Raw genomic sequence first — 24,903 nt, 5'->3', positions numbered from 1 at the left:
TTGTAGGGTAGCTCTATTTTTAGCTTCTTGAAGACCCTCCATACTGTTTTCTAGAGTGGGTCCACAGCTTGCATTCCCACCAACAGTGCAAGAGGATTCCCCTTTCTCCCCATCCTTGCCAACATTTGTTTCCTTTCTTGTTAATTTTAGCCATTCTCACTGGTGTAAAAGGATATCTCATTGTGCAAACTCCTATCTTCTTATAAGGACCCCAGTCCTGCCGGATTATAGGCCCACTATTCTCCAGACTGACCTCATCTTCACCGGTTACACCTGCAACAACCCTATTTCCAGGTAAAGTCATGCAGTGTATTGGGGGTTAAGACTTCAAAATATCTTTTGGTGGGGGGGGGGGCACAACTCAACCTGTAACATAGGGAGACATGGTAAAGGACTTGGGGAGTCACAAACAGATGAGAAATTCATCTCTCAGCTTCTGCTTCCTGCAACTCCTACCTCAGTCTAGGTCCTTACTGTTTCATCAGAGTTATGATATAAACTTCCTTCTCCAAAGACTCTTGATCCTCCAGCCTTGTCCCTTATTCTGTGCCCCATCACTGAGGACTGCCTCCCACTCCCTCACCCCCACATTGTGTCTCTGGTCCCCAGGGGCAATCCTGCTTACCTCCCCTCCCAGCCCCACACCTTGGCTGGGCACACAGACAAGTCACAGCCCTGACCCTCCTTCCTCTCCCAACAGGATACATATCCTGCCTCTTGGCTTCTTTCCCAGCACATAGTGAGCCTCACATGTCCAGAAGTCTTGCCCTCTAGTGCCCTTCCTCCCTGACCTCTCTGATCAAACCATCTGCCGGACGCTGGGCCCCCGCCACCCGCTTGAGGCCCACTTCCATGTCTTGGAGCTTGTGATCTCCGAGGACACTGCAGGAGTGAGAGCGTTCTCGCTGTGGATCTTGAGACCATTGATGATTTTCCGTCAGGGCTAGTATGGCAATGATATGCACCCGCCAAAGCACAGGGAGCTGTGCTCATAGAGGGGAAAGGTAGAACCATTGGAGGAACATCTCATGCTAGAAAATATCTGTGTGGAATGTCTGAGATTCCACTGGGGACCAGAGTTTAGACTTCCTGCCAGATTAATCCTTTGTGTTTCTACAAAGTCACTAGTAGAATATGTGCCCAGTGTGTTAGAGAAAAACTATGTCAAGCTTTTAGCTCAGGTTAACCCAGGAGCACAGATTAACTTCCTTACAATGGTATTGCCCAGAGAAGATGTCTCCCAGAGGAGGAAGGCATATATTAGGATGGTGAGGTTGAGAGCTTTGGGCCAGGTGTTGGGGAGACCTCACTTCATTTCAGGTTTCTCATCTGCAATATGAAAAGGTGAGCCTGTTCATGAAGCCCTTTTAGCCCTAACATTCTAATTATAAAAAAAAAAATAAAAACTTTTATTTTTTATTTTTAAAGCATAAATAACAGTTTTTAACAGCACTATAAAATCATAGGCAGAGGGAGAAACAGGCTCCCTCGGGGAACCGGATGTGAGATTTGATCCCAGGACCCTGGGATCATGCCCTGAGCCAAAGGCTCCACCACTGAACTACCCAGGTACCCCTAAAATCAAAACGTTTTATTTTTTTAATTTTTAGATTTTATTTTTCATGAGAGACAGAGAGATAGAGGTAGAGATACAGGCTGAGGGAGAAGCAGGCTCCCTGCAGGGAGCCTGATGTGGGACCGGATCACAGGAGCCCAGAATCACAGCCTGAGCTGAAGGCAGATCCTCAACCACTGAGACACCCAGGTGCCCCTAAATCAAAACCTTTTAAAGTGCACTACACCGCAAACCTTTTAAATGTCTGTACCTCAATTCAATATTTATACACTTTTGTTGCCAGAGAAAAATCCAGTGACTTTTTTTTATCTATCCCAATACTCCAAATCCAGGACAGAAACATATCTACAAATTAGTTATGGAAAATTAAAAAAATAAAACTATATGAACCTGGAAAACTTAAAATCCTCAGACTTGATAAAATTCACATTTTCATTTCTCCCCCCCCCTCCAAACACACAGGCAGTCTAAAAATTGTTCCATCTGAACACATTGTCCAGATGGGTCTTGATCCATCCCTCTTGTGGAGCAGCGTGGCCAAAAGTTTCTCTCCCCCCACCCCACTAAATCAAAATCAACTTTGTTAATGCTTTAAAGGTGAAAGCGTTTCTGAATACTGCAAAAGCCATTCCTACCTGAGACTGCCTTTCTCTTTTGCCCTAATGAACTTACAGTTCAAATCTGGGAAAAGTTCTTTGAAGATTGTGCATCATTGTAGGTCTCTATGGATAGGGCCATTCAAAGTAGGTTTTTTTTTTTTTTAATAAGATTTTATTTATTTATTCATGAGAGACACAAAGAGAGAGGCAGAGACATAGGCAGAAGGAGAGGCAGGCTCCCTGTGGGAAGCCCGATTCCAGACTCAATTCCAGGGCCCCAGGATCACTCCCTGAGCTGAAGGCAGATGCTCAACTGCTGAGCCACCCAAGCGTCCCCAAAGTAGTTTTCGTAACACTAGTTTAGGTGCGTTTGGAGGTCTCTCAAAATCAGTTCTTTGCTTTAAAAAAAAGAAGAAATTATACTACTGAAGATAAAATATGTGTATGCATAGACTCTTAATTTGGCCAGGAATCTGTACAGCCAATTGGGTAACCAGAGGTACAGTGGTGTAGTCAGGAGGCAGGTGGCGTTGGCAGGTTGCTGTGGATGTTCACTGCTTATGCGTTTGGCATCCATTTCTCTTCCTCTCCCTGCCAGTCAGCAGCCCCCGTGGCCCTTTGGGAAACCCTGCACTTGTTGCTGCAGGGCTGGGCCCCCTCTTGGAATTAGCAAGTCTAGGAAACCCCGCCCCCTCCCTCCACCGATTGGCCAATCGCTTTCCTCCGGCCACAGGGATTGGTTCAGAGTGCAAGCACCTGTCCTTTTGGGGGGACCGGGTCCTCTGTGGAAGTGAAGGAGGAAGCACGAAGCCCCCATTGCCCCGGCTGGCAGCCGCTTTACCATCATGAGGGAAGCACACCTGAGGATAAAGGTGAGGTGCACCAAAATGAAAAAAAAAATATATGAGTGTGTGTGGAGGAATCTAATGGGGAGAATGGAAACAGGGAAAAACAGTAAATATAAATACGTGAATGAGGTTAGCATGCAAGGGAATTAAGTAGGGTCAGGCGATGGGCATGATGGGGAACCATCTTGGATAACCTAAGCAGAAGCCCACGGACGCATTAACTTCTTGGGATGTGACCCTGTGCACCTGCTGCCCTCACAGCCCTCCCGGCCTCAGGGACCGCAGCCCCTGTGCGGTGTCTTACATCCATGGACCAATGGTCAGGCTTCTGCAGTTGACCACAGGGGGCATCCCGACAAGAAACAGAGGCTTCCCAACTCACCCTTAGCCGGTGTCTGCTTGGAAGGAGGGAAAAGAGACTTTCACCTTACAGCTTCCCCGCCTCGCAGCCTTGCCAAGGAATGTGGTCTGGGAGAGAAGAATTTCCACAGCTGTGTGCGGGGTGGTGCTGCGAGGGCCAGGACAGCGCGGGTGTTGTTAGCCTGTGTGGAAGACCTGGCCTTTGCAAACAGGTCAAGGAAACTTAGAAGAAGAAGAAAAAATAACGAAAGAGATGAAGGCAATGGTGGGAATGGTGGGCAAAACAAACAAACAAAAAAACATGAACAGAATTTGGACTATTTCTCCTTGAGGAGAGGATTCCAAAAGCAGACGACTCACTCAGTAGCTTGATTTGGGGGAAGAAGACCCTCTCTCCTCTGGGCTTCCATTTGCTCCTCTGAGACATGAAGGAGATGAACTATACAATCCATATGGGGACTTCGAGCCCTAAACTCTGTGATTCTGGGCATGACTTTTACATGTAGGAAAAATGTTTATGCATAAGGAGGTGGTGGCTGTTTTTCAATTCCATTGCAGCAAGAGAAGAAAATAAGAGATCTGAGGTGAAATGTCTTTTTTTTTTTTTTTTAAGGTTTTCTTTATTTGACAGAGAGAGAGAGAGAGAGAGAGCACAAGCAGTGAGCAGGGAGCCTGGACCCGATCTCAGGACTCAGATCACAACCTGAATCAAAGGCAGACACTTAACCAACTGAGCCACCCAGGCGCTCCTGAGGTGAAGAGTCTTGACCTTGAGAGCTGTTTTAACCTGAGGAGAGCAAAATGGAGATTAGGAAATCTCAATTCCTGCAAATATATAAAGAATTAACATACTGTTAGTTTTCTGGAATGGGATAGTCCCCAGAAGCTGCTCCCTAAAAAGATGAATTTGAATTGCGTGGCAATTAATATGTTGAAATCTAACCACTGGGTTCTAAGTTCTTAAGGAGGGTTCTTGTGGGCAGCCCGGGTGGCTCAGCGGTTTAGCGCTGCCTTCAGCCCAGGGCCTGATCCTGGAGACCTGGGATCAAGTTCCGCGTCAGGCTCCTTGCATGGAGCCTGCTTCTCCCTCTGCCTGTGTCTCTGCCTCTCTCTCTTTCTCTCTGTGTCTCTCATGTATAAATAAATAAAATATTTTTTTAAAAAAAAGAGAAAGACTCTTGCATGCCAACAGAGAGGTCTGGGGTGACTTCTGACTTGTTGGCTGTGCATTTTCAGCTCCATGAATCCTTCATAAAGAGGAGGTGCTCTCTGAGCTAAGCAGTGGGGTTTCTGATGCTGAGATGGACAAAGAGCAAAATTTGGGAGAATCAGGTTTTTTGTTATTGTTGTTTTTTTTAATTAAAACAATGCTCTAAATTGAAAGAAGGTGGTAGGGAGTATAATGACCTTCCCCCCTCAATATGTCCAAGTCCTAGTCTCAGGAGTGTGTGAATATGTTAATTCCTGGGGCTTAGAGATTTTTGCAGCTGAGATTAAGGATGTTGAGCTACATTTATTTTGGATTACTCAAATATGCCTGATGTAATCACAGGGGTCCTTAGAGATGGAAGAAGAGTGAGAGGCAGGAAGGCCAGAAAAAATGTGACAACAGAAACAGAGGTTGGGGATGTTTTAACTTCTGGAAGGGACTTTAGCCAAGGACTTCAGAACCCTCTAGAACCAGGAAGGGACAAGGAAACACATTTTCCCCTAAAGCCCCTGGAGGTCACATGGCACTGCTGACGCTTTTATTTTGGTCCAAGGAAACCCATTTTGGACTTCTGACTTCTGCAGCCATAAGATAGTACATTCTGGTTGTTTTGAGCCACAGAGCCCAAGTCATTGGTTACAGCAGCAACTAGACGCTAAGCAAAGAAGACAGAATGGATTGATGCAGAAAAAAAAATGACTTTGGGAACAGAAAACACAGAGCTGGGCTGGTGATGGGGACTTGTGTGCTGGTGGACATTCTGCACTGGGATGCTGATCTGGAAGCCCGGAGGACGTGGGGACACAATGGTGCCAGGGAAGGGAGGAGGTGATGTGCCCAAGGATAGCCAGCTGGAACCTTTCCTCCTTCCTGGGTGTTTCAGCTTGCAGGGCCCTGGAAGCAGAGCCTGGGTTCAAGGCTTATGTGTGAGTCATCAGTGTGACAGTCGGGGGATGGGCCACAGTCATGGGGAAGCAGGGAGGAGTGAGAGGCGGGGCCAGGACGTGTTCCTGGGGTAGCCACTATTCTAGGACAGGTGGCAGGGGCGGCAGGCCCTGCCAGGGGTGTTCAGGCTTTTGGCCTGTGCCCAGCGACCACCTCCTGCTCATTGGATTCATTTGTATTAACTAGCTGCTCCTTCTGTATGCAAGTCATATTCCGTGGCAGTCACTCACCACCTGTAGGTAGCTCATGTGGTATTTCCAAGATTCCAAACATTTTTTTCTCCCTCATTGAAATTTCCGATATTTTCTTCTCTTTGCTTTTTAACGCATTGAAGTGCTTATCCTATGATGATACGAGTCTAGGAGTGGAGACATACCTCCTGAAAGAAAAATAGCTCCGAGGGGGATAATGCATTCGGGGTGGTGGTGGTGGGGGACATCCGTGTCTGATGGCCTAGGGGTGTAAATCAGGCGGGGCTCCATGGAGAATGACACAGATCCCGGTCAGAGAGAGCTGCTGCAGAGTGATGTCTGGGGTGCATTTGCACAGCGAAAATGGCATTCCTGGTCACAGTGAACCTCTTTGTTTTTAATAGCTGCTATGCTCCTACTCACGCGGAGCCTGTGTCTCCAGAGCTCAGAGCAACGGGTCATATTTGGCCAGGACTGGAGAGAGAAGGGGAGGAAGAATCCACTGGCAGATATGGGACATAGTGCACATTTGGGTTTTGGCTTCCACGTTCAAGTGGCTGTGCCAGGAGGACCCAATTTTCCTGTGGCCATTGGCCTTCCTGACTCTTAGCTTCCACCTGTGCTTGGGCTCAGGTGGTCGGCCCCCCAGCCCACGGGGACAGAATCCGTCCTATCCTTCTCAATGGAGTGATGGCTCCTTCCATCCTTCCTGTCTTCCCCTTCCACTCCTGGGCCCGGCCTCCCAGGATTGCCCATCCTGTGCTCCCCACAGGTGTCTTCCAAGAGCCCCCATCACCACTTGCCTGTCTTTTTGTCATGTTTTGAGGGTGAAAAGCTGCTCTTTGCTTTCCAAAACAGCACCTCCATCACTGTGGGTGCTTCCTTCTTCCCCTCCTTTTTTTTTTTTTTTTTTTTTTTTTTGTGGGTGGAGCTGGGTATTTGTATTCAGTTACTCATTCATTAAACAGCATTGAGTTAACAATTATCGAGTGCCATCTTGGTGCCATACACTGTTCAAGGCACTGGGGACATAGTGATGACAAGACAGACCAACTCCCTCCCAGCGGAAGTTATGTTCCAGTTGAGGAGTGAAGACAGACAGTCAATAAGCAATAATATAAAATCAATTACCAGAGTAAGATCAGAGAGTGGAGCATGCTACGGATGAAACTACGGGATGAGATGGAGAGAGACTCAGGGTGTTTTGGTGCCTTAATATAGATGCTTCTGGACGGCTCACCGAGGAGGCCACTGATACTCAGAGGACTAGAGGTGACCGTTTTGAACTATCTGGGCAGAGTGTTCAAGGCCAAGGGAGCTGCAAGGCCAGTTGTTCCTGGGCAGCAATGCATTTGGCATATTCCAGGAATGGAAAACAAGACCACTGCGGCTGGAGGGATAAACTGGGTGCACAAAACTCACCCAGAGTGGGGAAAAAAAGAAATGATAGAAATAGAATGCTCTCTGTAGGGTGTGGGCCTCTTGGGAGAATGTCATATGCTTTCACGGCCACGATTTGCTAATGCGGAAAGCAGGCACCCTGCCTGCCGTCCACTGACCTACGTGTGCATTCTGAAGGAGCTACAGGCTGGTTCCCCTCATTCTCCCCCACCAATCTCCTCCTGTTTCCAGGGTGTGCCGAGATCCCTGAGCAGGTGGGACCCATAGTGTGCTCCATCCTGCTCTCCCCGGCACTCGGAGAAGCCCGTTTCTTCTCTCCCGTGCAGGAGGGGCATGGACTGTGGGTGGGGGTGAAGGGGGGAGCGGTTCCTGCTTCATTGTGTCCATTGCACCCTCTGGGAGGGTGTCATGAGGATGCACTAGGGTGCCACAGCGTCCAATGCACAGGGCATGCTCAGCAAATGTCCCCATGAGGGGTGGGCAGAAACCAGACATGGTGCCATCCCCACCTGGCTTTTGAATGAAAGTAACACAATTCTCTCGTGATGAAATCTAATCGCACAGGAAACAATGGGTAAGTATGAGGACTTTCAAACCTGGGGCCTGGCTTCTGCTCACACTGAGAAAATGGAAAATCCTGTCCTTATCAGACTCCCAGAATAGCTCGCTCCTCCCAGCTCAGCTCTCAGGGTTAATCTCAGCCCCAAGGTGGGCCTCCTCCTTTGGGGCGGTGTGTGTGTGGGGGGGCTCTCTGTGCTTCCTTATCAGAGGGAGAGCATTGCTCTGCTCCACTGGCAAACCTCAGTGGCTCCTCCTCTAAGCCAGGGGATGCACTTGGGCCTGGAAGACCCAAGGAAGGTGATGCAGGTGTCCATGGCTATTTAACACACACACACACACACGCACACGCACACACACACACGGGCCCTGTGCTGGACTCTGCATTCTGCTTCCTGGGGGGAATAATGCTTTCCAACGCACCCTCTTCTCCTAGCAAGGAGGACCTTGTAGGATGTGAAGAGTCGAGTGTTTTCTCGCCTCTAGTTGGATTTTAAGAAGTTAAAATTATTTCGGTGGAAAGCAGTTGCCCAGAGCCAGCGTGCTTCTGACAGCCCACTCTGCCCCACTGTTGTCCTTGGGAAGTACCTGCTGGGCACCTCCTCCCTGGCTCAGCTGCCAAGCTGTGCCCCAAGTACCTGTCATCTTGTCCCGACTACCCTGTTGTGAATGCTTCTTGCATGTGGCCATTTGCCTGTACAGATGTCAGCTGCCACGTGTGGTCACATATTCAAGGCATTACTTGTCCTGTAGGGAAGTGAGCAGAAATGAGGTGGAATGGGTTCAGCCCTTGACATAGAATCTGAACATCCAGTTGGGAGTTGTGGCTGTGCCACTTTCTAGCCACATTTCTTTAAAATGGACAGAAGACCTGGTCAACCTCACTGCTGAATCCAGGCTGTAGTGAACATCACGGTCCCATAATGGCCTTCATCCTTTCATCTTCATGTAGAAAGTCATTTACACCAAAGAAGAATTTAGATCATCTCAGCTGTGTGTATCTGGTTTTCTGCATTTGCAAAACAAAACAAAAACAAAACAAAACAAAAAACAAGCAAGCCAGCCAGCCTTTTGGGACATACTTATACTAAATATCCATTCACCGTTTATCTGAAATTCTAATTGAACAGGGCATCTTGTATTTACATTTGCTAAACCTGGCAACCCTACAGGAGAAGAAATTCACTGCGTATTTATTTATATCTATCAAACTGAATGATGGATGCGTAGACTGGTCCTGGGTCCCCATTTAGAGGCAGAGTCTGAGTATTTTCTGGGAGTTCGTAGGAAGACTGTACTATATCTGCTGTCGTGCCAAATCTCGATGTGAAACCAGAACAATTCAATCAGTCCTTCACAGTCTAGATGTTTGCACCGGGTAGACAAAATATCGAGATGTTTGGCAGGATCGCTCAATTGTCCTTTGGAAGTCTGGCATCCTACATCTATAGCTTGTGAGATCGTCCTGTGCTGGGACAGTATCTGTAAACTCAGTTCTCTGATCTCCGATAACCCCATGTCCCCTCTCCCCTTCTTTTACAATGGGGCCTGGGACATGCTACTAGAATTTTCAAGGATTCGGCTGAGGTCTGGACATGCTTTGCATTTTGTTCATTTTTTTGGCCCACGTCGTGCATGTAAGTACAGTTGTTTTACTTCAGTCTGCTGATAAAGCTCAGACTTCTGCAGACTCCTTTTTTCTTCATTCCTATTATGCAGGAAACCCAGCAAGAGAGTCAAGATTTTTTGTTCTCCCCCAGAGCACAATGAACTGACATAAATCCTGTGCATGTAATAACACTCTGACCCCGTTAAGAAGACGGATGGGGAACAGTGACTTCAAACAGCATTGGGAGCCCCTTGCACCTTAGAGGTTCTTCTGAGAAAAGGCATATCCATTGATTCATTAGTCATTCATTCATTCAACCAGCTTTATGGATCCCTGAGCCACATGGGAGAGAGGATGAAGGGTGGTGGGGCACAGTAGCTACAAGCACCATCTCTCCAGTCACTTGGCCTGGGTTCTTTCTATTCCTAGGTCTGTGGCCCAGCCTGGGGGAGTTGCTCTGCATGTCTGCACCTCCATTTCTTTCCTTTGCAAGAAGGGATTAATGATAGTATTGACCTGCAGAGAGTCATTGTGAGGGTGACATAGGAATTCATGTCACTGCTTGAGAACCACCTCTGACATGTAGTGAGTACATAATAAATGTTAGCTGTCCCACTTGGATGCATGATGGTAGAGATCATTTGATCTCAGAAAGGGCAGGATCCAGTCCCAAGATGTAAAATTCAGAATTATGGTTGGATAAAACCAATTCTGAGTCATGGCAGGGGAGCCTCATTCCAGGTCTCAAAGTGACCCATGATCTTCGTCCCCTTGGCTACCACTTGGTCTAGGGATAGCCTTAACCCAGAGTTCTAGCTAATGAGATAGGACTAGATACCTTCTTGCTGAGACTTCTGGAAAATCTTCTGCTTTCTTGATTAACAGAGAGAGAGAGAGAGGCCTTTTGGCCTGGAAGGTTGGAGGTACAGTGGCCACTTGGTGACCCTGAGATCATAGCATGAGGACAAAGGTCAGGATGCTAAGGTTGATAAAAAACAAAGATAGAAAAAGAATGCAGGTCGCCAGAAGGGTGGATTCAAGTAACTCCCCCAGGTCACCTACCTCCAGACTTCTTATTACATGAGGAAAATTAACATCTACTTCTCAAACTACTGTAATCATCTTTTCTATCACTTGCAGCTAAGTGAATTTTTCACTGACGGGGCCAAGTAAGCAAAAATGTAGTCTCTTTTTTTCACAGAATCCTAGACAGATGAAGGAAAAAATAGCATATCCCAGTACAATAAAATGTCCTAGAAGAGTAACCAAAGTGCTCTGTGCACACAGGAAAGGAATATTTAGTGGGTGATGGGGTGTCTCATTGGGTTGTAAAGACAGAGCTCTGCCCCTCTGAAGTAGACTCTTGACCCAACACACAGACCTGCCATCCATCACCTGGTTCTCAACCAGAACACATTCCATAGAAAGAGTTCCCCACCTTAATGACTGATGATGACCACATGATCTGTGCTTCTAGGGTCAGTGCTGAAATGGTTGGTGTCTCTCTCTTGGCCTCAGCCCCCAGGCTGTTGATCCTTGCTGTGTGGCCTGGATCTTTTCTCTGCTCTTTTACAACTTACACTGAAGTCTGCCTCAGTTGCTGACCCTCTGTGACATAATAAGAAATACACATTTTTGGTCTCTGCCCCCGGACACAGAGCTCCTAAAACTCTGGCAATTTCTGGAGTGATGTGGTGCTAGGGAGCATCTTTGGTTCTGATATCTGGTCTTTGACCCTGGTTCCTGATACAGAGCTCCTAAACCCCTTGGAATGTCTTGGGAGTGACTTTTGTTCTAAGGAGGTGACTCCGGGTGGGCTCCTGGATGCCTTAAGGGTGGGGTCTGGTCACTAGGATGATCAAGCCATGATTTGAAGCTTAGGACTTTCATCCTCACCCCTGTCATCCTGGGAGGGAAGAGGCACTGCAGATTGAGTCAATAATGGATCCTGCCTACATGATGAAGCCTCCATTTTAAGAAATCCCTAAACTCCAGGCTCCAGAGATCTTGGGGTTGGTGAATGCATCCATGTGCTACACCCCAATGGCATGAGCCAGAAGCTCCTGTGCTCAGGACCCTTCCACACTTCACCCTTTTCATCTGACTGTTCATTAACATAAGTGTTTCCCTGAGTTCTGTGAGCTGCTCTAGCAAATTATCAAACTTGAGGGTGGAGTCAAGGAAATGCTGATTTTATAGCCAGCCATTAAATATAGGTGACAACCTGGGACTTATGCCAGCATCCGGAGTTGGGGGTGGGGTGCAGTCTTTCAGGGTCATGCCATTGACCTGGGGGGTCCATGCTCATTCTGGATAGTCAGTGTCAGAAATGAATTGAATCGTTGGGTACGCAGCTGGTGTCTGGAGAGTAGGAGACTTGGTTGATATGGGGAGATCTCCCGTGCATTTGGTGTCAGAAGTGTTATGAGTAGAGAAGATAAAACAAATTGTTTGTATCATCTGTTCCTCCTGTCTGCCTCAGTCCCATTGCCCTTTCTGGGAGAGTTGTTGCATTTGCATTGGATTTGGTTGGATGCATAGGTAGAGAGGAAGGGGATGGGTAAGGGCCTGAGGACAGCACCACAAGCATTCTAGAGGCAGATGTGAGCAGACAAGCAGGTCGGAGAAGGTGGGCCCAGGAGAGGAGGATGACAGGCAAGTGGAGAGCCTGGCGGAGGGACAGGCTTGGTCTAGGAGTGGCCCTGACCCAGAGCCCCAGCAGGGAGTTCAGCAGCAGTGTCCCTGGCATCAGGGCACCCTGTGAGGTCCTGAAATGAGAAATGAGGTCCTGAAGATGATAATTTTGGCAGGTAGGGGTAGATTAGCTGGAAATACATAGTATTGATTAAAAAGCCAAGGGAAATAGTCAGACTTGGAGTTATTAAACAAAAGAAGAATCTTCCAGAAAAAACATCAGGGGTATAATTGGCAGCTTCAAGGTAGATGTGGATGCTGGGCAGCTGACTGAGTCACTTTGGGGCTGCATTTTTTTACTGTCTTCAATATAAGCTTTGCCGGCAGATTCATCAATAAGTTTCTGCTAAAAATAGTTGATTGAAAAGTGTAAGCCTCAGTCAGGAGGTGTCTTAGCTACAAAATTTATTTATTTTTCACTCAACCAGGAAGCAGTCTTAGGGACAGAAGTCTTAGGGACAGCCTATGGGAAGATTTCCCTTTGCTGCATTGACCTGTCTTTCTAGTAAGAGAAAATCAACTCAAATGGGAAAGTTAGAGGTATTGTATCATATGGCAGTTCCTATGAGAATGGTTAACCTTTTATTAAAGAGTTAGCTGTGTATCTGGTATGTATATTAACTCATTTAAACATCTGAGAACTTCTATAAGGTTTGTACTACTGTTAGCCCTGTTTTACAGAGGAGGGGACTGAGACTCAGGGAGGTGAGAGGTCACAGGTTAGGGGAGTCTCACTGGATTGTAAAGACAGGCTCTGCCCCTCTGTAATTAGGGGAGTCTCATTGGATTGAAAAGACAGAGCCTGGTGGGGTGATGACATCCCAGTGTGAGTGATTGCTCCCCAGGCACTGATGGTGGTGCCTTTAAGAAAGAAGTGTATATCTTTCCTTGAAAAAAATCAGACAGTTGGGGGAAAGGCCAAAATCCAAAAGGGACATCACATGAAATTTATGAGAGTTTTCTAAAGTAGTGAAAAGGCATATTGAGATATAATGGATCCTGAAACTTTTTTTTTCTTTGAATGAGAGAGAGTGCATTCATTAGCAGGGTAAGGGGCAGAGAGAGAGGGAGAGAAACTCAAGCAGACTCCACACTGGGCACAGAGCCCCACTCAGGGCTCAATCTCACGACCCTGAGATAATGACCTCAGCCAAAATCAAGAGTTGGATGGTCAATCAACTGAGTCACTCAGGGGCCCCGACCCAGAAGCTTTTTGCATGTGAATGTGTTGTATCTCAAAAAGCACCGTTAGGGGCAGCCCGGGGGGCTCAGCGGTTTAGTGCCGCCTTCAGTCCAGGTCGTGATCCTGGAGACCCGGAATCGAGTCCCACGTCAGGCTTCCTGCATGAAGCCTGCTTCTCCCTCTGCCTGTGTCTCTGCCTCTCTCTCTCTGTGTCTCTCATGAATAAATAAATAAATAAAATCTTTAAAAAAAGCACTGTCAAAAATATCTAATTTGACATTCAAATAATCTTTGACATTTTTAGAGTCAGCAGAGGATTTGTATTATGGAAGCTAAGAAAATGGACTGTAGCTGTGAAGGAAAGAGGTGACGCTCTTCACCTCAGCAGACTTCAGGGCATGTTGCATGTTGAAACATCATGACTTACCACGCTGAGAAGATGCACAGGGATCACATGTTTGATACGAAACTCAGCTCCTTCAGGCTGATAAGTGCAAACCAGAGAACACACTGTAGTGGAAACAGGATTAATCCAGGTGAGCCCTCTATAATTTCTTTGGGGCTAATTATTGAACTGCGTGCCTAGAATGAAGGGCATGGTGTGTCAAGTCATACTTCAGTTCAAGGTCATTGCTCATCATGCCACGAGCTTGTGGTGAGTAACAAACCAATAAGAGCACTAAATCAGCTCAGGAGGGTATTCAGAGCACACACGTATGTAAGCATGGGAAATAGTAAAATAAATTTTCTAATAGGTGCCAAACTGGCTATTATACCTAGAGTAATACTGAAGGGCATCTTAAAAAAAAACAAAAAACTTTTTTTTTTTAATAGAGAGTGAGGAGGGGCTGAGGGAGAGGGAGAGAAGCACACTCCTTGCTGAGTGAGGAGCCCAATGCAGGGCTTGATCTTACAACGCTGAGACCATGACCTGAGCCAAAATCAAGAGTGGGACACTTAACCAACTGAGCCACCCACCTGCCCTTCAAGGGCATCTTTAGCGGACAAAATTCATTTGTTTTTCTATGGTAAAGGATCACTTGCTGTACTTACACAAGTGGTACAATAGCTCTGTGATCATGAATGGCACAGATTCTTGTAGAAGGGAGTGGAAGCTGTACTTAGTGTTTGATTGAAAGGATGCTCACAAAACTCATTTGCTTATTTCAACGGTCTCTCACAATTTTTTCTGACAGTTGAATGTATGTGCTGAAGCAGAATGTGGGTTTCTGGCAGGAACCAAGCAACTATATTCTTAGTGGCTGGTGATTATGGTGAAAAATGAGTTGGCTGTAATTAGAGGGATCGCATGGCTTGCGGGAGAGGATAAAGGGTATTATTCTCTGAATGTGTTAAAGCGAGCTTCTGCTAGCAGGTGTGTGTGTGGGAGCAAACAGGTTAGCAGTTATAGCTAGGGAGTTGTGGCAGAGGTGCATTTGGCACCAGTAGAGGCAGAAGAGTGCTGCAGTTTTCCACCTGGGGGCCTGTAAGATGTCAGTTTTGATATGAGCATGCCAGAAATCATACACGTTTTGTAAGTGACTTGGGATTGGCCTTGATGAAAATTGGCAGAGGAAGAAAAAGAAAAAACACTTACTAGAACTAATTAGATGTTGAGTTCCTAAACTGGAACTGATGTTGGTCTGATGTTCCTGAGTTTTCATTCTTTAATAGGGGAAGCCCAAATGGTGCTTTTATCCTCATAACCCTCACTACGCACCTCCATCTTTAGTTGCTACCTTGAAGTCATGGATCAGAGTTCTGTAGAGCATAGTTGTACCTCCTAGATCTCTTGAGCACCTAAGCCACAGCCTGTAGAAGTTCTTCCTCAATCTCCCCCATGTCTATGGATATAATCATAACCATTTCCCCCTTTAATGTTTCCTTTACATTTTTAGTTTTGGAATAATTTTAGATTGCATAGCAGTTATAAAAATACAGAAAGTTCCTGTATGCCTGTTAGCCAGTTTCTTTCATTAATGTGGTGAATTTGTCAAAATTAAGAAACCTTACTGTTGGGACACGGGGGTGGCTCAGTTAGTTGAGCATCTGACTCTTGATCTTAGTTCAGGTTTTGATTTCAGGGTTGTGAGTTCTTGCCCCACACTGAGTATGGAGCCTACTTAAAAAAAAAAATGAAATCTTACTATTAACTAAACTACAGTCAGTCATGGTTTGAATTTCTACCTTTTTCCATTAATGTTCTCTATTTCAGGATCTCTTTCTAATTCATGGTACCACATTGCAGTGAGTTTTTGTGTCTCCCACAGAGCTGTGGTCTGTGATTATTCTGTGCTCTGTGATAATTTTTCAGTCATTTCTTGTTTTTTAATGGCCTTGGAAGTTTAGAAGAGTACTGGCTGAGTATCCTGAAGAATTTCCCCCAATTGGGGTACATGACACTCCTGGAAATATGAACCCTCATCACTTGGTGGAGATGTGTTTGCTAGGTTCCTCCATTGTAATGTTCCTATTTTCCCCTTTCTCTTTTCTATTCTTTGGAATTAAATTGCTAAGCAATTTGTAATTCATAATTCCATTCTCTAGGGTTTGAACAATTCTTTTTTTCTTTTTTTTTTCTAGGAAAGTTCTAAAGAATCCACTCAAAAAAACCCACCTGGACCTAATGTCTTTTTGGAGATACATTTTTTAAAGTTTTATTTATTTAAATAATCTACACCCAATGTGGGGCTTGAACTCATGACCCCAAGATTAAGAGTCACATGCTCTACTAAGCCATTCAGATGCCCCTGAAGATAAATTTTTAAGAAACTTTTCCAAAAATTTTTTCAATTACTTGTCTATAATGATCTTCTACATCTTATATTGTCAGAATTTTGGGTAATGCAGAAAAGTAAAATGATTCATTTCTTTTTTTAAAAGATTTTATTTATTTATTTGAGAGAGCATGCCCATGAGTGGGGTGAGGGGCAGAGGGAGAGGGAGAAGCAGACTCTTCGCTGAGCAGGGAGCCAGATGTGGGACTCGATCCCAGGACCCTGAGATCATGACCTGACTTGAAAGCAGACGTTTAACCAACTCAGCCACTCAGGTGCCCCTAAAATGATTCATTTCATTGTGATTTTGAAATTTGTTAGATAGTGTTTGCCTTTGCGTTTTCTATTCCTGTATGTTTAATACCTTTTTTTTTTCTGATTATTAACATGGGTGTGCATTTTCTTTTCATAAGTAGGCGTGCTTATTTCTGTTATTTCATTGGTGAAGGAAATGGTAGGCATTGCAGATTTGTGAAGTCTAATGTGGGAAAGCCCAGAAATGGAAATCAGGAGGTTCATATCTAGAAACAGTGAGCAAGAAGCTTCACTGGAGCAAAGAATGCTGGAGCCCAGGAGCAAATCCTTGGCTACTTAGGGTAGATCTAGATGATGGTGAGGGTGGTGAGCCACATTAACACTTAAGACTAAGTTTATCCTCATTCTCTTAGCTCATTTTGGCAGGTATTCTAGTTTGGGAGTGGAGAGGGAACGTGGCACCCAGGGAGAAGGACCAGAATGTGCTTCCCATCCCCATCGCCTACCACCCAAATGATTTTCTACTAACCGTTGTCACACAAGGTCTGGATGCCACCCCCAGTGGGCTTTCCGCCAGCCTGAGGATTAGTGCCATTTTGCACCACATTTTGCAGTCTGCTGGGAATGCCTATTCTTGGATCCTTGAGGCAGGAAAAACTAGAGGACATCACATTTGTGGGACACCTCTGGTTCAGAACGATCCCTCTCTCCCCTTGTTTTAAGGATATGAAGACTGACTTTAAGCAAGACAAAATAAACTTTCCAAGCACACAGAAATTCTAAATTTCTTAACTCTTGGTGTAGTGTTCTTTCTATATGCCACGCTGCCCTTCCTTTTGACAGAGCAGATCTAGAGGACATACATATGGTCAGAGAAAGGTTTAAACACATGAACTCCAGGGCGATTCCCCTAGCCTGGGTGTCTATGTGCTCTTTGTGGTGAATATATGGTTGTCACAGGACCTGTCCTGGTCAAACTGCTCATAAAGGAATTGACCTGAGAATCTCCCTCAACTGCACTTTCCAAATCCCCATGGAAAACAAAGGCATATTTGGAAGCATTGCTTTATCTCTTTCATCTACTTCTGAAGTAATCCTGAACTTTTAGTTTGAGGCCAAGGGCTGGGATCCTTGCCAGTCCGTATACACACTGTCCATCTGTAGGGGATATACCAGAATGCAGGCTCAATGGAGATTCTCTCTTTTGGCTGCCGTGTGCTGTCTCAGACTGTGTATCTTGAAGCAGGATCCACATTCTTGGCAGGTCAGCTGTGAAACGTGTTTGACGTTGGTGGAAAAGAGCCGTTCTTGGATCTAGGGGCCTTACTGCTGTGTCTGTCTGCACTCCTGAGGAGCAGGCCTGATTATGGCCCTTTTGCAGAAGCCAAGTGTTGGAGAGTCTGTTCAGCTCTATCTTGGACACTGATGGGATAGAACAGGCTGACTCCTGGCTCGGAAATGTCCCTTTCCACAATTTTGTGCAGAACACAAACAGACCTGCCTGCAAGTCAAGTGGGTATGTTCACTGCCCATTTGAATTCACTCTTCACAAGAAGGCTTATTATGGGAAGCACAAAAGCAAATTGAGGTTATGCTCTCCTGTTATGGGATAAAAATTTAATGAGGGAAAGACTATTCGTTCTCCTCTTGACCTCTAAGACCCAGGGGTGTGTTGATTTGTTCTTACTGCATTCCATCTGTCTGTGGAATCACACTGTAGTGGAACAGATCCTAGACCCCAAATTCTGGGCTCCTGGCATGAAGCCCAAACTAGATGCGGGTTTTCCCTCCAGCACCAACTGCTCGAATGATTTCAGATGGCCCAAATGGAGTCATCTTAAACTTCTGTCCACGAGGTAAATAAATTGTCTTTGAGTGGAAGCATCCAGTTAGTACACATGCAAACCCAGAGTAAACAAGCAAAGGTAAAAGGAGGTAGTCCTCTGAGAATGTGCTCTGTGCTTTGTAAAATCCTTTCCAAGTGGCCCTTTGGTGGCTTTCTAAAGCGGTGCTTTATGTCTTCCTGCAGCCCTTGCTAAGACACCTTGACTGATGCTGAATGCTGCTTTGCCCCAGGTATGCAAGACAGGGTGGAGGCTATATCACATAAATAAAATCCAGATCCTTTAGCAAAATGTGTGTCAATTCTTGGGCACCTGGGTGGTTCAGTGGTTGAGCGTCTGCTTTCGGCTCACTGCGTGATCCTGGGGTCCTGGGATCGAGTCCTGCATTGGGCTTCCCGCAGGGAATCTGCTTCTCCCTCTGCCCGTGTGTCTGTCTCTATTTCTGTATCTCTCATGAATAAATAAATACAATCCTTAAAAAAAATGTGCCACTTCTAACGAGGAAAGTGAAAGGCACTCAGTTAAGAACGTGCTTCTCTTGTCAGACATTCAGGGTGATGCAGATTAGCTGTACCAAACAAATCAGCTCTAAATGCCATCATCCTCCTACACCCAGCATCTACATGTACAAATGAAGATAATCTAGCTTCTGTGGCTTTCAGGAGAAATGAGGGTGAGAGTGGAACAGGGTGGGTAGAGAACACAAGAAAACACAGAGAACTGAGGGTCTCTTCCCTAGGCCTACATTCGGCTAAGCTCTGTGGATGTTTTCATCTGCTATGAAAGTGTAGGACATTTCTCCTGGTCAGGTAACTTATCTAGCAACTTACTTATTCAACCAATATTTAAACAGAAAAAACAAAAGGGATGCCAGGGTGGCTCAGTGGTGGAGCATCTGCCTTTGGCTCAAGTCGTGATCGTGGGGTCCTGGGATTGAGTCCCGCATCGGGCTCCCCACAAGGAGCCTGCTTCTCCTTCTGCCTGTTTCTCTGCCTCTCTTTCTGTGTCTCTCATGAATAAATAAATAAAATCTTAAACAAAAAAATTCAGCAAGATTCTGAAAGGTTTTATATTCAACCCTAATATCTTATTGATAATCATATTTTTGTGCTCCTCCTAAGTCTGTGAGTTCCAATCTGCACAGACATATATTTTCATGCTCTCATCTTTGAGTCCACCATCTTGACCTTAACATTTTGGTGTATACAATTCCAGGAGATAGGTAAGCAATGGAGTCATTTAGAATGGCTTCTTAGAAGTCATTTTTACATAGTTTATGATATATTTTTTTCTTTTCTTAATTTTTTCTGCCATAATAGCTTAATGGGTAAACATTATTCCATCATATGGATATACTATAACTTATTGAATCCATGCTCTATTGTTGGAAATTTAGGTTGTTTCCAGTAACTCACCATTATTACCAGGGCCATGATATCATGATGGCAGTCATAGTAGCTATATATTTGTATATGATTATGATTATTTCCTTATGATAAATTCCTAGAAGTTGGGTTGCTGGATCAAAAGATATGGAAAAATTCTAAAACACATAAACATGTTATCTGATTGCCTACAGTCTATGTAGATTTATCTTCCTGCCACCAATCTATAAGAAGGCTGATTTCAACCACATTTGACAAACACTGATGAGTTATTTAATTTTTTGCTGATTTGCTGAGTAATAAACATTATGTGGTTTTGGTAAGCACTTACTTGATAAGGGATGGGAATATATATTTTTATGTTTACTGTTACCTCATAGGTTTTTCATCTTTTTCAGTTTTTTAAATATTTTTAAACCATTTTGTGAATAGCTAACTTATTGAATCACCTTATCAGTTGAATCATTCTTTAGCTATTGCTTTTAGATTTTCTGGGAAGACAATTATGGAATCTTCAAGTTATGGTAATTTGTTCCTCCTTTCCAGTATTTATACTTTTTCCCCCCTCAGTACATTAACTAGAACTTCTCTTTGTCCTTTTCTTTAAATCCTGGGAGGATTTATTGAGCTGGTTTTAATTCCCTGGTTAGTTTTCTTCAGCATGTAATATGTTGCTCCTTACTCCATTGTATTTTTAAATTGATGTTTATGTCTTTTATTGCCAAGTATTTTTTCCTGATTTGAGATTTTTTTCTGTTTCTCCTCTAATTATATACATGCAATGTGCTCTTGAAGCTCACTGAGGACATTCTAGAGGTTTTCCTGAAATTTTCTCTTATTTTCTGAAATAACACATGCTTTTAACTTATCAGTTCTCTTCTCTATCAAGGGGATATAGATTCTCCAATTTGTAATTGGAGATATAGATTCTCTTGATAGAGAAGAGAACTGGTCAGTTCTTTATATAAATATAGATATTTTTGCTATATTCAGTGATTTTTCTTCATTCTTTTTTTAATTTAAAATTTTAAAATATTTTATTTATTTATTCATGAGAGACACAGAGAGAGAGGCAAAGTCATAGGCAGAGGGAGAAGCAGGGTCCCTGAGGGGAGCCCGATGTGGAACTGGATCCCAGGACCCTGGGATCACAACCTCAGCCAAAGACAGACACTCAACCACTGAGCAACCCAGGCATCCCTTGGCCTGTCTTTTAAATGTCAGTGCTCCATGGATTTTACCTTTAGTCTCCTTTTTCCTCATTCTCCACCCTCTTCATTGTTTCTGCTGCCTCTATACTCAGCTTCAACTACATTCTGTATGCAAAGAACTGCCCAAATCAATGTCTTCAGGCCAGACATCTCTCTTGAATATAAAACTCAACATCTTGGGCACCTGAGTAGCTCAGTGTTTGAGCATCTGCCTTTGACTCAGGTCGTGATCCTGGAGTCCTGGGATAGAGTCCTGCATCAGGCTCCCCCCAGGGAGCCTGTGTCTCCCTCTGACTGTGTCTCTGCCTCTCTCTCTCTGTGTGTCTCCATGAATAAATAAATAAAATCTTTAAAAAAATAAATAAAACTCAACATCTTGTGGATGTTCCTCAGGTGATTCAAAAAGAACATGCACAAAAATGATTTCATGACAGGAGACTCCTGGGATACACATATAGTCCTCATCCTCTCTGGAAGTCACAGTGACAATGGTGGTGAGCTCAGGTGGCACCTGCACACTTCTGCTCCTACCAGAGTCAATCACTTACTCTCACACTTGGTTATGTCACCAGTACTTATCATGCAAAATAATGAAATATGAAAAAGAAGGGTTGTTGATGTGTGAAAACCATATTAAGAAGCTTTACAAAGAATATGATAAAGTCAATTCACTTAAAAATGCCGTTGAATTAGATATGACTTGGTTAACCATAGATCCAGGGACTTTGGCTTTGACCACGATGGAGTAATGAGTACCAGGCTTACCCTTCCATAGAAACAATGAAAAATTAAGGCAAAATAGCGAAAGCAATGGTTTTCAGACATTAGACACCAGGTAGCAGAGGACAGGGGTCATGAGGGTGGAGACAAAGTTGGTGAGCCCTGTCAGTTCCCAGCAGTGAATCACCCTGAGTCTCAGGTGAGGGCTCAGCAGCTCAGGTATGTGAAATAACACCCCCAAAGCTGGAGAAGGAACCACCCAGAAAGATTGGGGGAAGTGATGCCTGTGTTTTACCTTTGAGGGCAGTATTAGAGCTGTTCAGGTTGAAGCAGAGAGACGGAGAGTCAACAGGACGTGGTTAAGGGAGTGAGTTGTGGAAGACTCGTCCTTGGGTCCTTGGGCAGAGCATATATTCTGGGTGTCCTATGTTTAGTTTTTTTTTTTTTTTAAAGTAGATTTTTAGTTGGAGAAAAACCTACATAAAGAAGTGTGTACACATTATAATGTGTTCATTGAGTTTTCACTAACACACTGTGTAAACCAGATGAAGAAATAGGAAGCTCCCAGAAGCTCCTTTTTTGTTGCCCCTCTGTCATTAAACTCCTCCCAGCCCCCTTTCCCCTTACCCCATACTTTCCTCAGCTGGGCCCATCTATAGTCTTCTCCAGGCTTCTGCTGCTGCTCCTCTGGTTGACACTGACCAGCCAATTATGAGCTCTGTGTGGGTGGCAGATGTCCAAATGCTGGCTGTCTTGGGGGTGTTGCTTGAAGTCTTTGGAACACCCTGTGGGGCCTCCCCTACTGCCCGTTTCCCTAACACAGGCATTCTGGCTCCGGACTGATGTCCATTCTTCATCAGCTCCATTATTAAAGTCCGCTCGCCTGGCAGGCAGCCTTCTTGGTGGGGTACCGGAAAGATGGCCCAAGCCCAGCTGCATTCCAGTGTCCACTCGACCCATGGGAAACATGTGTCCTGGCCATGCCCAGCAGTGGGCTGAGGCCTCCTCTGTGATCTCTCTCCTCCATTTGTCTCCAGGTCTCTTTTATCTCATCCAGATAGACACATGTGCAGCTTAACAAGTCAAGTTTGGGGATCCCCAGTTGGAGAATGGGATGGTGGATCTCCTTCCTGGGGTCTCCTATTATTACTGTAGGAGATTGTCTTGGATTCTCTCCCCTTCTCTGTTTTTTATGAGGCTGTTGACACATATATCTACATATCTCCTCTCTCTTCTCATTCTCTTTTTAAAGGGAGTGGAGGGCGGCAAGTCACTGGGGAGCAAGGCCAGTGTTTTAAGGGTACCTGAGACTTGCTTTAATTAGGCACAGTAAGGCATGCAGATCCAGAAATGACTGTCATGAAGTTGGAAGCTTATCCTGCTCATAGATTCCCTAGAAACAGAAGACATGGCACATGGGGCCATATTGGGAGCACCAGGGTCCGTCAGGAGCCAGAGGGAGAAGGGGGAGCTGTGGGCAGGAGCCATTCTTGTGGTTTCTATGGAAGGGAATAGATCAGGCAGGGTGAGCAGGCTCAGGATTGGCCAGTTTGAATAGTTTCAGCTGCCTCTGGGGCACAAGGACTATCCCTAGTTGTCTCGTACCTGGCCCTGGGGTGATTAGGGCAGGTGGACATGGCCAGAGCATGAACCTCTAAAAGAAGAAAGAGTTGGGAGTGTGGCCCCTGGGTGGATGAGTTGGTTTGCATTTGAATGATCAACTCAGGGGCACAGTGTTTGGTATCCCTAAGAACTGAGTCCCTGCATGGCCAGCAAAGCCCCAAGATGACAAAGCCTCAGAATACAGAAAATAAAAGACATGGTTAATACGGCCGCTTTGTCCCATAACAGGCTCTGAGGGAGGTTTCTGGTTGTTTTTGGTTCTTTTTAGAATGCATAATATTTTATACCTCTTTGACTCCAGTTTGGGGTCCTGGCTGTTAAATTCCGAGACAACAGGAAATATCCCATCTAACATCCTGTTACATAACCATCAGCGGAAAAACACATCATATTTCATATTATCTAACTTTCACACTGGAACAGAAGGAATCAGAAATGGAAGTAACATATGCCCAGATGGACTTTCGACTGGTGCTCTGCCTCTGAATTCTTGGGTTGCAAGCAGCAAGCAGTACCCAGGCATCTGATTAAAAGAAACAAAAATGACTTGTTGATTGGTTACAGAATTGCTCACATAGAAGGAAAGGTATTGTCAAGCTCCCGAAAGCACAGTGCCATTGTTGGCATAGATCTCCTCTGGCATTTTCAATATCCAGCAGTCAGAGTCCAACGAAGAGAACCCTTGGCTGGAGGTTGGGAAACTGAGGGGAGGGTGGATCTTGAGGGCCTCTCAGTGAATACACACCCTGACTTGATAGTAAAGCATAAAAACTTTAAAAGGGACGCCTGGGTGGCTCAGCGGTTTAGCGTCTGCCTTCGGCTCAGGGCGTGATCCTGGTGTCCTGGGATAGAGTTCTGCATCAGGCTCCCTGCATGGAGCCTGCTTCTCCCTCTGCCTGTGTCTCTGCCTCTCTCTCTCTGTCTCTCATGAATAAACAAGTAAATATCTTTTTAAAAATTAAAAAAAAAACTTTAAAAGGCCCATATAAGAAATGCTAGCATGTTCTAATCTAGTAAGTGTCTAGGCCCAGGAACCCCAAACGGAGTGAACTTGATATACAGTTGTCAATCTCTGCATCACCAAACTCTAAGTGACTGTAAAAGATCTTATTTACTCAGATCCCCTATTTATCTCAAAATGGACAGGAATTGAATCAAGAGGACTTCATGCTTCCCTGCATGCAGAATGCATGCCAGACAGATCTTATCTGACCTGTTACAGCCCCCGTGCACAGCCCTGAGCGGCTCCAGAATCTGTGTTGACAATATTCCAACGTGTTCAGCTGACGTGCCAAAACCTATTGAAAACCCTCGGCCTGGACTGTGCTAGCAGCACCCTTTAAAGTCCTTGAAATCCAGGCTCATCTTGGGAGGAAAGAGGCCTAAGAGGCGCCTAATTTTTCTTACAAAGAGATGTGGTGGGGAGCTGGAGCCTCCCTGGATCCAGAGAAAGCCTGGGACATTGTTAAGATGTTGCCTTTTGCCAGTGGACAGGAAAGTACACGTAGCAAGGCTTCAGCTTTACCCCTGAGCTGTGGAATCTGCAGCCACGCAGCCCGTACTGGTACGAGCCTTTGTGTAAGAGTCTGAGGGGCCTCTGGAGAGAAAGCAAATTGATCCTGAGGGAATGCCAGGGTTGGCCACACTCTTTGTGGCCTTGATTCTCCATTAGAGAAATGGGGTGATTCTGAGCATAGGATTTCTTAGCCCACTGTCTCCCTGGTTGGGGTGTCAGGGGCAAAGTGTGGGTTTCTAGTGGGGGTTGTGGCTATAAAATTAAACCTTAGCTACCTAAAATCAAGTCGTTAAGTCAGGACACAAACTAAACCGCTTCGCTGTTGGTGTGAAGCAGAATGATGGGGCAGGGAGAGAAGTGGGCTCGATTATCTGTTGCCACCTGATGAAGGCTCTTCC

General features: G+C 45.2%; 2 long non-coding RNA genes across 2 annotated transcripts in view; one reads left to right on the top strand and one right to left on the bottom strand.

Moving 5' to 3' along the window:
• Positions 1–24,903, top strand: part of LOC144310907 (uncharacterized) — a 119,462-nt gene that overhangs the window by 4,046 nt on the left and 90,513 nt on the right. Inside the window, exons 4-6 of the long non-coding RNA XR_013376570.1 lie at positions 151–294; positions 2,909–3,047; positions 13,479–13,710. This is a non-coding gene — a long non-coding RNA (uncharacterized LOC144310907). The remainder of the gene's footprint in view (positions 1–150; positions 295–2,908; positions 3,048–13,478; positions 13,711–24,903) is intronic.
• LOC144310906 (uncharacterized) lies at positions 4,016–10,891 on the bottom strand. The gene is made up of 3 exons (XR_013376569.1): positions 10,736–10,891; positions 8,327–8,435; positions 4,016–4,170 (listed from the first exon to the last, which is right to left on the bottom strand). It is a non-coding gene; the product is annotated as an uncharacterized LOC144310906 (long non-coding RNA).

This window comes from Canis aureus, chromosome 3 (genome assembly GCF_053574225.1).
Source record: "Canis aureus isolate CA01 chromosome 3, VMU_Caureus_v.1.0, whole genome shotgun sequence".
Taxonomy (NCBI): domain Eukaryota; kingdom Metazoa; phylum Chordata; class Mammalia; order Carnivora; family Canidae; genus Canis; species Canis aureus.
Note: the sequence above shows the minus strand (reverse complement) of the source record. Positions and strands in the feature narration are given on the sequence as shown.